The sequence below is a fragment of the Gorilla gorilla genome, chromosome 2 (assembly GCF_029281585.2).
Source record: "Gorilla gorilla gorilla isolate KB3781 chromosome 2, NHGRI_mGorGor1-v2.1_pri, whole genome shotgun sequence".
NCBI classification, from domain to species: domain Eukaryota; kingdom Metazoa; phylum Chordata; class Mammalia; order Primates; family Hominidae; genus Gorilla; species Gorilla gorilla.
In genome coordinates, this window is record NC_086017.1 from 206,474,336 (window position 1) to 206,486,879 (window position 12,544).

The window sequence follows — 12,544 nt, forward strand, 5'->3', positions numbered from 1 at the left end:
CTCAACAAAAGACTAGCAAACTGAATTCTACAGCATAGTAAAAGGATTATACACCATGACCTAGTAGAATTTATTCCTGGAATGCAAGAATAATTCAACATATGAAGAAAAAACAATGTACTATACCACATAAACAGAATGAAGGGAAAAAAATCCATGATCATCTCCACTGATGCAGAAAAATCATACTGACAAAATTCTTTTTTTCATGATAAAAACACTTAACAAAAAGGAATAAAAGGAAACTACTTCAACATAATAAAAGCCATATACCAAAAAACCACAGTGAACATCATACTCTACTGAAAGCTTTCCCTATAAGATTAGAAACAAGGCAAGGATGCTGCTTTCAACACTTCTATTCAACACAGCACTGGAAGTCCCAGTCAGAGTCACTAGGCAAGAAAAAGAAAAAAAAAAAAGGAATCAAATTGAAAAGGAAGAAGTAAAAGTATTTCTGTTTACAGACAATATGACCTTATTTTGTATGTAGAAAACCCTAAAGATTCCACAAAGGAACCTGTTAGAATAAATGAATTCCTCAAAGTAGCAGGATATAGTCAACATACAAAAATCAGTTGCATTTCTATACACATTAAGAATGTACAATCTGAAAAGGAAATTAAGAAAACAATGCCATTTATAATAGCATCAAAATAGTCAAAACACTTAGAAAATCACTTAACCAACAAGTTGAAAGGCTTGTACAATAGAAACTATAAGGCATTCCTGGGGAAAAAAAAAAAGTACAAAAGAAATAAACAAATGGAAACATATCCCATGTTAATGAACTGGAAGACTTAATATTGTTAAGATGTCAATTACCCAAAGCCTTCTACAGATTTAATGCAATTCTTGTCAAAATCACAATGATGTTTTTTGTAGAAACAGAAAAACCTGGCTGGGCACAGTGGCTCACGCCTGTAATCTCAGCACCCTGGGAGGCTGAGGTGGGAGGATCACTTGAGGTCAGGAGTTCAAGACCAGCCTGGCCAACATGGTGAAACCCCTTCTTTACAAAAAATACAAAAATTAGCTGGGTGTGGTGGCAGGCGCCTATAATCCCAGCTACTCGGGAGGCTGAGGCAAGAGAATTGCTTGAACCTGGGAGGCAGATGTTGCAGTGAACCAAGATTGCGCGCCACTGCACTCCAGCCTGGGTAACAGAGTGAGTGAGACTCCATCTCAAAAAAAAAAAAGAAAAAAAAACAGAAATAGAAAAACCTATCCTAAAATTCATATGAAATCTCAAGGGACAATGGATAGCCAAAACAATCCTGAAAAAGAAAAGCAAAACTGGAGGATTCACACTTTCTGATTTCAAAACTTACCACAAAGCCACAGTAATCAAACAGACGAATACTGTCATAAAGACAGCCATATAGACCTCCAGAATAGAACACAGTCCAGAATTAACCCTCATATATATATTCAAATGATTTTTGTCAAGAGTGTCACTACAATGCAATGGGGAAAAGTCAGTGCTTTCAACAAATGGTGCTTGTAAAACTGGATATCCACATGCAAAAGAATGAAGACCCTTACCTAACACCACATACAAAAATTAACTCAAAAGAGATCCATGACTGAAATGTTAAGATCTAAAACTATAAAACTCTTAGAAGAAAACATAGGTTAAAAGCTTTATGACACTGGATTTGGTAATTTCTTGGATATGATAGCAAAAGCACAGGCAACAAAAGACAACAGACAAACTGCACTTCATAAAACTGAAAAATTTTGTGTATCAAAAGACACAGAGTAAAAAATCCATCCACAGAATGGGAGAAAATACTTGCAAATCATCTGGTAAGGGATTAATATCCAGATTACACAGAGAACTCCTAAAACTCAACAACAAAGACAAAAACAACATGATATAAGAATGGGCAAAGGATCTGAATAGACGTTTCTCCACAGACGATATACCAATGGCCAATCAGCACATGAAAAGAAGGTCAACATCACTAATCATTAGGGAAACACAAATCAAAACTACAAGATACTACCTGCTATGGTTTGAATGTTTGTGTCTCTCCAAAATTCATGTTGAAACTTGATCTCCATTGTCACAGTATGAAGAGGTGGGGCCTTTGGGGAAGTGATGAAGACATGAGGGCTCCGCCTTCATGAATGGATTAGTGCTCTTATAAAAGAGGCTGAAGAAAGGGTCCTAATGGTCCCTTTTTTGCCCTTCCACCTTCTGCCATTGAGGACACATCAACAAGGTGCCATCTTGAAAGCAGAGATAGCTGGCCCTCACCAGACACTAATCTGCCGGCATCTTTATCTTGGACTTCCCAGCTCCAGAACTGTGAGAAATAAATGTGTATTATTTATAAATTATCTAGTCAGTGCTATTCTGCCATCGATGCAGGAACAGACTAAGAAGCCATCTCACACCCATTAGGATGGCTACTAAAAAAAAACATAGCAAGTGTCAATGAGGACGTGGAGTCACTGGATCCCTTCTGCACTGTTGGTGGGAATGTAAAATGGTACCACTACTGTGGAAAGTACTATGGCAACGCTTCAAAAAATTAAAACAGAATTACCATGTGATCTAGCTATTCCACTTCTGAGTATATACTCAAAAAACCTGAAAACTGAGTACCGAAGAAATATTTGTATACCCATGTTCACAGCCACATTATTCACAATAGATAAAACGTGGAAGCAATTCAAGTGTCCACCAACAGAAAAATGGATAAGCACAACATGACGTGTGCATATGATAGAATATGCATCCTTTTACCTAATATGAATGTACTTAATACCACTGAGCTGTATACTTAAAAAATGGTCAAGACGATAAGTTTTATGTTATATGTATTTAAACACAATTTTTTAAATTGGAAGAAAAAATACATTAAAACAATTTTCACATCAAAAGGCACACATTTTATTTAGCTATTTCCTTGGTAATCTACAATATTTTTCCTCTAACTGGCATATTCCTAGTACAGGCCAATTCCAGACGAATAAATTTCTAGATCAAACCATGGAGAGACTTACAAATAATTAACAAAATAAAATAAATATGCAGCATTAAAACTCACACTGTAAGGCCAGGAGTGGTGGCTCATGCCTGTAATCCCAGCACTTTGGGAGGTCAAGGCAGGAAGATCTCTTGAAGGCAGGAGTTTGAGACTAGCCTGGACAACAAAGCAAGACCCTGTCTCTATTTAGTAATAAGGACAAAAAAAAAAAACTCACAATGAATGTCAAAAACAAATTGTTTTTAAGCTGGGTCTTGATAATGGTAAAGGATTATATCATCACTTACCACACAGACCTGCCAGCAAAATGCTTAAGAATCTACACTTGGCTAAAAATAAGAATTGGGGGCTGGGTGCAGTGGCTCATGCCTATGATCCCAGCACTTTAGGAAGCCAAGAAAGGAGGACTGCTTGAAGCCAGGAGTTCCAGTTCAAGACCAGCCTGGATCACAGAGTGAGACCCTGTCTCAAAAAAAAAAAAAAAAAAAAGAATTGGCTTGTTACATGAGTAAATTGCAAAAAATAAATAAATAAGAATTGGCTTATACTATACTCTATCAGGTAGCATAATTTGTTGCTCAGATTATCAAATGTGAGCGGGGTGTGATGACTCACACCTGTAATCCCAGCACTTTCAGAGGCCAAGGTGGGCAGATCATGAGGTCAGGAGTTCGAGACCAGCCTGGCCAACATGGTGAAACCCCCTCTCTACTATTAAAAAAAAAAAAGTTAAATAAAATAAAATAAAAATACAAAAATCGGCTGGGCGTGGTGGCAGGTGCCTGTAGTCCCAGCTATTCAGGAGGCTGAGGCAGGAGAAGAGCTTGAACCCGGGAGGCGGAGGTTGCAATGAGCTGAGATGGCGCACTGCACTCCAGCCTGGGCGACAGAGCAAGACTCTACCTCAAAAAATAAAATAAAAAATAAGATTATGAAATGTGAAATTTGAAGCAGTAGTTAGTAATAAGGAGAGATTTTAAGCCCTTTTGAGCTACAAGAAGTCTTTGTAAAATCAATCTTGAAGATAACAAATTAAAACCATAACAACTGCCTTTGAAATAAGTAGTAATTTAAAAAATAAATAGTAGGGTATAAGTCGTGTTTTTTGTTTCCTCATAAAAAATTCCTTGAGCACTTACTGGATGTCACGCACTGTACTAGAGACTTAGGAAACAGCGAGCGGTAAAACAAGCCCCTGCTCTCACGGCATCTAAGTGAAGGAAACACAATTAGTAAACAGATATGAAATATGTATACATGTAAGGTATTACAAGTGCTTTTAAGAAAAGCAGGATAAGAGGACACAGAGTAACAGAAGATTCCATTTAAATATTTAAGAAAAATTAAAATATTCATGGTTGAACAGTTAATGTGATTTTTGTCATATTCCACAGTTAAATTTAGACCTTAAGGCATTTAAACTTTGCTCCTTTTGTAAGTAGTTTTGGTTGAAAATCTTTGCTTATTTAAAATTGTATTGCTATTGCCGTATTTTCTTTGGTTGAGGTACACCACAGTCTAATTTCTTATGTCACAACATTCATCAGTTCATTAGAAAAGTATAGTCAACAGACAAAACTGTCTCACATTTATTTTAAAGTAAATATTGCTTAAGGCAATGAGAAGCCACAGACTGAAAGTATTTACCAAAAAAAAATTATATGTATATTTCTGATAAAGAACTGTTACCCAAAATATACAAAGAACTCTTAAAACTCAACAATAAAACATACAACCCAAATAAAAACTGAGCAAAAGGGGGCCAGACACGATGGCTCATGACTATAATCACAGCACTTTGAGAGGCTGAGGCGGGCATATCACTTGAGGTCAGGAGTTTGAGACCAGCCTGTCCAACATTGCGAAACCCTGTCTCTACGAAAAATACAAAAAATTAGGCAGGCGTGGTGGTGTACCTGCAATCCCAGGTACTCAGGAGGCTGAGGCACGAAGAATCGCTTGAACCCAGGAGGCGGAGGCTACAGTGAGCCAAGATCGCACCACTGCACTCCAGCCTGGCCAACAGAGTGAGGCTCTCTGTCTCTCAAAACAAAAACAAACAAAGAAACCCACTGGGCAAAAGACCTGAGCAGACACCTTAGTAAAGAAAATACACAGACAAGCCAGGCGTGATGGTGCACGCCTGTAGTCCCAGCTACTCTGGAAGCTGAGGCAAGAAGATAACTTGAGCCCAGGAGTTTGAGGCTGCAATGAGCTATGACTGTATCACTAGACTGCAGCCTGGGCAACAGAATGAGACCCTGTCTCTTTACAAAAAAAAAAAAAAAAGAAAAGAAAAAGAAAAAAAGAAAGAAAAGAGGAGGAGAAACACAGATGGCAAATAAATAGGTGAAAAGATACTCCACATAATATGTCATTAGAGAATTGCAGATTAAACAAGGAGAAACCACTACACACCTATTAGAATGATCAAAATCTAGAACATGGACAACATCAAATGCTGGTGAGGATGTTCAGCAAAAGGAACTCTCATTCTTTGCTGATGGGAAAGAAAAATTGTACAGCCATTTTGGAAGACAGTTAAGCAGTTTCTTTAAAAAAGAAATACTTTTACTTTTCTAAAAGTTTTATTTTCTAAAGAGACGGGATCTTACTATGTTGTGCAGGATGGTCTCGAACTCCTGAGTTAACGTGATCCTCCTGCCTCAGCCTCCCAAAGTGCTGGGATTATAGGTATGAGCTGCCATACCCAGCCTACGAAATACATTCTTGCCATACTATCCAGCAATCACTCTCCTTGGTATTCACCCAAATAAGCTGAAAACATATCCACACAAAAACCTGTACAGGGATGTTACACCAACTCTGGAAGCAACCAAGATGTCTTTCACTAGGTGAATGGATAAGGTGTGTACATCCAGACAACAGAGTATCATTCAGCACTAAAAAGAAATGGAGAAACCTTACATTACAGGTTAAGCATCCCTAAATCAAAAATAGAAAACACAAAATGCTACAAAATCTGAGACTTTTTGAGCAACCACATGACACTGAAAGAAAATGATCACTAGAGTATTTCAGATTTTGAATTCATGAATTAGAGATGCTTAACCAGTATAATCCAAATATTCCAGAATCAAAAAAATCTGAAACCCAAAACACCTGTGCTCCCAAGCATTTCAGATAAAGGATACTTAACCTGTACTAAGTAAAAGACGCCAATCTTTAAAAGCTATACACTATATTTCAACAACATGACATTCTAAAAAAAGACAAAAACTATGGAGACAGTAAAAATATCAGTAGCTGCTGGGAGTTGGGGTAAAGGGAGGGATGAATCAGTAAAGCCCAGAGAATTTTAAGGCAGTGAAACTAACTGCATGATCCTATAATGGTAGCTACATGTCATTATACATTTATCTAAACATCAAGAATGAACGTTAATGGAAACCATGGACTTTGGGTGATAATAATGTGTCAATGTAGGCTCAATGCTTGTAACAAATGTATCATTCTGGTACAGGATGTTGATAGTGGGGAAGGTTCTATGTGTCAGAGCAGAGAATATAATAATTCTCTGTACTTTCTGCTCAATTTTGCTGTGAAACTAAAGCAGCTCTAAAAAAGTCTTTTTTTTTTTTTGAGATGGAGTCTTGCTCTGTTGCCAGGCTGGAGTGCAGTGGTGCAGTGGCTCACTGCAACCTCCACCTCCCAGGTTCAAGAGATTCTCCTGCCTCAGCCTCCTGAGTAACTGGGACTACAGGTGTGCACCACCATGCCCAGCTAAATTTTCGTATTTTTAGCAGAGACGGGATTTCACCATGTTGGCCAGGCCGGTCTCGATCTCTTGACCTCGTGATTTGCTGGCCTCGGCCTCCCAAAGTGCTGGGATTACAAGCCTGAGCCACCATGCCCAGCCAAGTCCATTTTTTAAAAAAGTAAATATTGTCTTCAGCCAAAAAAGGTAAGTTCTTTTTATTAAAGAGATACCAGAAAAACTTACTGACATTTGTATCATTTATTTTTAAATATTTTCAGATATATGACTTTATTGCATACCATTGATTTGATAAATTTTTGTATGTGCAAAAGATAAAAACTTTATTTAGAAAAAATAAAATATATATGCAAAATGATAAATGTATTTTTATGAGTCAGTAAATTTTTTAAAATTTCAAGTCATAGAAGGTGAAATTTTAGGATGAAAAAAATGCTAAAAAGGTGAATACAACCCACAGATTGGGAGGTGTGATTTTTATTAACAAAGGATTAGACTATCTACAAATTCTACAAATCAAAAAGAAATGGACAAACAGGCCAATAGAAAAATAAGAAGAAAATATAAATAGGCAACTTATAGAAGAGGAAATATGAATGAACAATTAACATGAAAAGATGCTCAATGTCAGATGGGCGTGGTGGCTCACGCCTGTAATCCCAGCACTTTGGGAGGCCGAGGTGGGCAGATCATGAGGTCAGGAGTTCGAGACCACCCTGGCTAACACGGTGAAACCCTGTCTCTACTAAAAATACAAAAAGTTAACCGGCATGGTGGCACATGCCTGTAGTTCCAGCTACTTGGGAGGCTGAGGCAGGAGAATCGCTTGAACCCAGGAGGCGGAGGCTGCAGTGAGCCAAGATTGCGCCATTGCACTCTGGCCTGGTGACAGAGCAAGACGCCGTCAAAAAAAAAAAAAAAAAAAAAAAATCCTCAACATCACCAGCGGTTAAGAAACACAAATTTAAATCACGAAATACCATTTCACATCCATCAGATTAGCAAAAGTTTTAAAATCTGGCCACGCAAAACATAGGAGAGGATATGAAACATACACCATCTCCTATATAGCTTGTAGGAGTGTATACTGATATAACACCTTTAGAAAGCATTTGGACATACCCTTCAACTTGGTAGTTCACTCCCTAGCTCTCACATGTGCACAAAGATACATGGAAATGTCATATTAACACTATGAACACAGTGTTCATTTTTCACAAAGAAAAATAGGAAATAAATATCCGGAAGAGAATGGATAACTGCAATGAAGTATTTTCTTATAACGAATTTCCAAGTAGCACAAAAACTTTGAAAATAAACTAAAGGAATGTGTCAATTTGGTTGAATCTCACAACACTAGAAGAACACGTCCAACAAAAGAGCAGCTCTTTCAACTTAAGTTTAATATGTATCTATCTTAAAATGTAAAAGAAATTATCCTCACTTGTAAAACCAATTTGCCTTCAAGACCATAAATATCAAGATCTCAAGTCTTTTTTTTTTTTTTTTAAGAGACAGGGTCTCTGTCACCCATGCTGAAATACAGTGACACAATAATGACTCACTGCAGCCTCAATTCCTGTGCTCAAGCAATCCTGCCTCAGCCTCCTGAGTAGCTGGGACTACAGCTGGGCATCACAATGCCTGGCTAATTTTTTTTTTTTTTACTTTTTGCAGTGAGTGGGTCTCCCATTGTTGCCCTAGCTGGTTGCGAACTCCTGGCCTTGAGCAATCCTCCCGCCTTAGCCTCCCAAAGTGCTGACATTACAGGCATGAGCCACCACACCTGGCCTCAAATCTTTATCTCCAAACTAGATCTCTCTCAGAGCTTTCAGACTGCCTAATGAACATCTCTACCTGAATGTACCATGCATAACTCAAAAACGGGCATCAAATTCTCCAAAAATCTGTTGTTCTCTCTGTGAGCAGCAACACCATTCACAGTTGCTCAAGACATAAATCTAGACATCATCCTGAATTCCTTCTTCCTCATGCCCCATATCCAAGCAATCACAATGTCCTATTATCATTCTACCTCCTAAATACCTTGATGCTATCTCACTCTTATCTCCACTAACTACCAAAAGCAGACCATCATTTCTTCTCACCTGGATTATAGCAACCACCTTCTAAAGGACTCTCTTGCCCATGACATCGACACACTGCAAGTATCATGTTCTTTAAGAAGCACAAATATGATCAAGAAACTGTCAACAGCTGGGTACAGGGGCTCACACCTGTAATCCTAGCACTTTGGGAGGCCAAGGTAGGAGGATTGCCTGAGCCCAGGAGTTCAAGGCCAGCCTGGGCAACATACAGAAACTCCATCTCTACAAAAAATTTTTAAAATTAGCCAGGCATGGTGGTATGCACCTGTAGTCCCAGCTATTGAGGAGGCTAAGGTGGGAGGATCGCTTGAGTCTTGGAGTTCAAGGTTGCAGTGAGCCACAATCACACCCCAGCCTGGGTGACAGAGTGAGATCCTGTCTCAAAAAAAACAAAAGATAGTATCACCTACTACTTAATATTTTTCTATGGCACTCCACTATCCTCAGGCTACAGTCCTTAATGTGACTCAAAAGGCCCATGATCTGACCCTTATTTAAAACGCCTCCGTCTTCCACATCCTATACTTTTCCTGCATTTGGGCCTTTGGACTTACAGTTCTCTCTGCCAGAAGCCCTCTTCTCTTCTTAAACTGTACTTCACCTTGGTAATTCCAAATTCATCTTTCACCTGTCAATTTAAATATTCCTTACCTTAAGAAGCTTTCCTTTCCTATGCAACACAGAGGTCTTTCTCATCCTCTCCCACAGTTCCCAGGATTCACTTAAATTATATCACTTACACTGTAATTTAAGTGTCCACCTGCTTTTCAATAATCCCAATATGACAAGCTACACGAGGGCAGAGACGGGAGTCTTGCTCACCATTAAAGCTGCAAAACCTAGCTCAAAGGATTAAAAGGTAGAATTTCCTTCAAAAAGGAAGAAACTGCTGTTTTGTTGTTCTTGCCAGGGCAGGGGTGCGGTGGTACCATCACAGCTCACTGCAGCCTCAAACTCCAAGGCTCAAGTAATTCTCCAACCTCATGCTTCAGCCTCTCAGGTAGCTGGGACTACAGACACACGCCTCCACACCCAGCTAACTTTTCAATTTTTGTAGAAACAGGTCAGGCTATGTTGCCCAGTCTGGTCTCAAACACCTGGCCTCAAGCAATCCTCCCACCACGGCGTCCCCAAGTGCTGGGATTACAGGCATGAGCCACCGCACCCAGGCCAAGTAACTGCTCTATCAATTTGCCATTAACTTGTTTCAGGTCCTTGCTCAGTCTGCCTTAAAACGCAGCTTCAAGATTGTTTATAATAGTTGCTTAACTATTAAAGAGATAAACAATAAGTCCAGATAAAAACACTGTCCTACACAAGTGTTTTGTAGTGAGTACCACACCCTAAATATTATATATGGGGCTACTCAAAAATATTGAGACACTATATAACAACATGGAGATGCTTGCAATAGACTGTATTGTTTTCTATTCTATTTCTCTTTGCTTCAATTTCCTTTTTTTATGATATTAGCCCATTTTCTACTGAGGTAGTATCAGCATAAAAAAACGTTTAGCTGCCTTATCGAGACAAAATTCAAATACCATACCCATTTGAAGTGTACAATTCAATAGTTTTTAATATACTCAGAGTTGTGCACCCATCACCCCAGTCTAATTTTAGAACATTTCATCATCCCAAAAAGAAATCCCATACCCATTAGCAGTCACTTCCCATTACCTCTTTCCCTGCGCCCAGCCCTAGGCAACCATTAATCGACTTTCTGTCTGGGTAGATCGGCCTATATGCAACATTTCATTCAACTGGAATTGGGGGACATTTTTCCATGCTCTCCAAATACATAGGATTTGAAAGTTATTTCACATTTTTTCAAATATTTTCCTATCTTTCACTTACTGGGGGAGAAGAAATTTTTTCTTTTAGTTAAATGCAGTAGTGAGAAGAGGGGAAGGAGCAGAACAAGGAGATCAATCTGTAACTGACTGAACAATCAACTGAGATCACTGACTACCTTCAGACCAGCCAGGGGGAGGGGTAATATTTTTATATAGTAAAATCTATTTCAAGGCATTTGTCTTTGGTGTCATGCTTAGAAAGACTGTCCTGGTCCCAAGCTAGCATACATTTTCATGTATATTTTCCAATACTACATTCACAGCTTCAATTTTAACATCTAAAGCATTACTCCATCTAAAATTTATTCTAGGGAAATGTATGTAACCTACCCAAACAGCCAGTTGTCTCTCATTATTATCTAGTAACTATCCTTTTCCCCTTGATTTTAAATAATACCTTCACCATTCTCTAAAGTCTTACATACATTGGGGTCTGTCTTTGGATTTTTAAGACTTCTGTTCATCTGTCTGTTCTAGGATCAATCTCTATACTTCAACAATACATTTTAAAGTTTGATATGGGACATTGTCCTCATTGCTCTTATTTTTCAAAATCTTGGCTAGTCTTGCATGTTTGTTCTTTTATATAAACTTTAAAATGCTGATTGTCATTGCATTTATATTTATACATTAGAAAGAATTTATACTTTTGCAATGTCGAGTCTTCATGTAACAGATATGATTCCTTACTCATATTTCCCCCTTTCTGTCAAGTTTTATAGTTGTTTTATAAATTATGAAGTCCTATACATTTTATGTTAATTTCATTTCTATTTATAGTTTTTGTTATTAATATAAATGGAATTTCACCTTTACTTATTTCCTATCTGCTTACTGGTATAAAGTTCCTAACTTTATTTAATGTATACACATGCTTGGAGGTCTTTTTGAATTATTTTATTCATTTTCATTATATCTTTTTCTTGTTCTGTTTTGTTTTGGTTTTTTTGAGACGGAGTCTCACTCTGTCTCCCAGGCTGGAGTGCAGTGGCGCAATCTCGGCTCACTGCAAGCTCCCCCTCCCGGGTTCACGCCATTCTCCTGCCTCAGCCTCCCAAGTAGCTGGGACTACAGGCGCGTGCCACCATGCCTGGCTAATTTTGTGTATTTTTTGTAGAGACGGGGTTTCACCATGTTAGCCAGGATGGTCTCAGTCTCCTGACCTCATGATCCACCCGCCTCAGCCTCCCAAAGTGCTGGGATTACAGGAGGGAACCATTGCATCTGGCCAATTTTCATTGTATCTACCTTATAATCAGACCTAAATATTCTAAGCTGAAAAAGGCATACAGGGATAAGATCAGAAAATATACCCACTTGTAACCATACTCAACAAGCTAAATCTCCCAAGGAAGACAAGAGATATTTCCAAATAAACAGCAGAATGAATTATACAGCCATGAACATGAGTAAAGAGGATCATGAATGGAAGTAAAAGAATAACCTGTTCCACTCAGAGTCCATCTGCCATAAAAAAGTGACTGACAGCCAGGCGTGGTGACTCACACCTGTAATCCCAGCACTTTGGGAGGCCATGGCAGGTGGACAGCTTGAGGTCAGGAGTTTGAGACTACTCTGGACAACACAGTGAAACCCCATCTCTACTAAAAGTACAAAAATTAGCCAGGTGTGCGAAACTCTCTCTCTCAAAAAAAAAAAAAAAGTGACTTACTACTTAACTCTTTGAAATACTGAATTCGTCTAACAAACTGACATATATTTATTTTCCTGGGGGAAAAAACTGACATGCCACAAAAACATATCCTTGTTGAAGAGGAATCTCACTAAATCTGGAACAAATTATGATAGAAAGATAATGAAAGTTTATTCAGTGGTGAACTA

At 38.4% G+C, this 12,544-nt stretch overlaps 1 protein-coding gene across 15 annotated transcripts in view; it reads right to left on the bottom strand.

Annotated features, from left to right (window-relative positions):
* The window catches only part of ACAP2 (ArfGAP with coiled-coil, ankyrin repeat and PH domains 2), a 177,290-nt gene that overhangs the window by 138,084 nt on the left and 26,662 nt on the right, over positions 1 to 12,544 (bottom strand). Inside the window, exon 1 of one of the 15 annotated variants that reach the window (XM_063704481.1) lies at positions 4,139 to 4,209. The exons of the other annotated variants lie outside the window; for them this stretch is intronic. The gene's annotated coding sequence lies outside the window, so the exon portion shown is untranslated. Of the gene's footprint in view, positions 1 to 4,138; positions 4,210 to 12,544 lie in introns of those variants that run through there. 15 annotated transcript variants of the gene reach the window in all.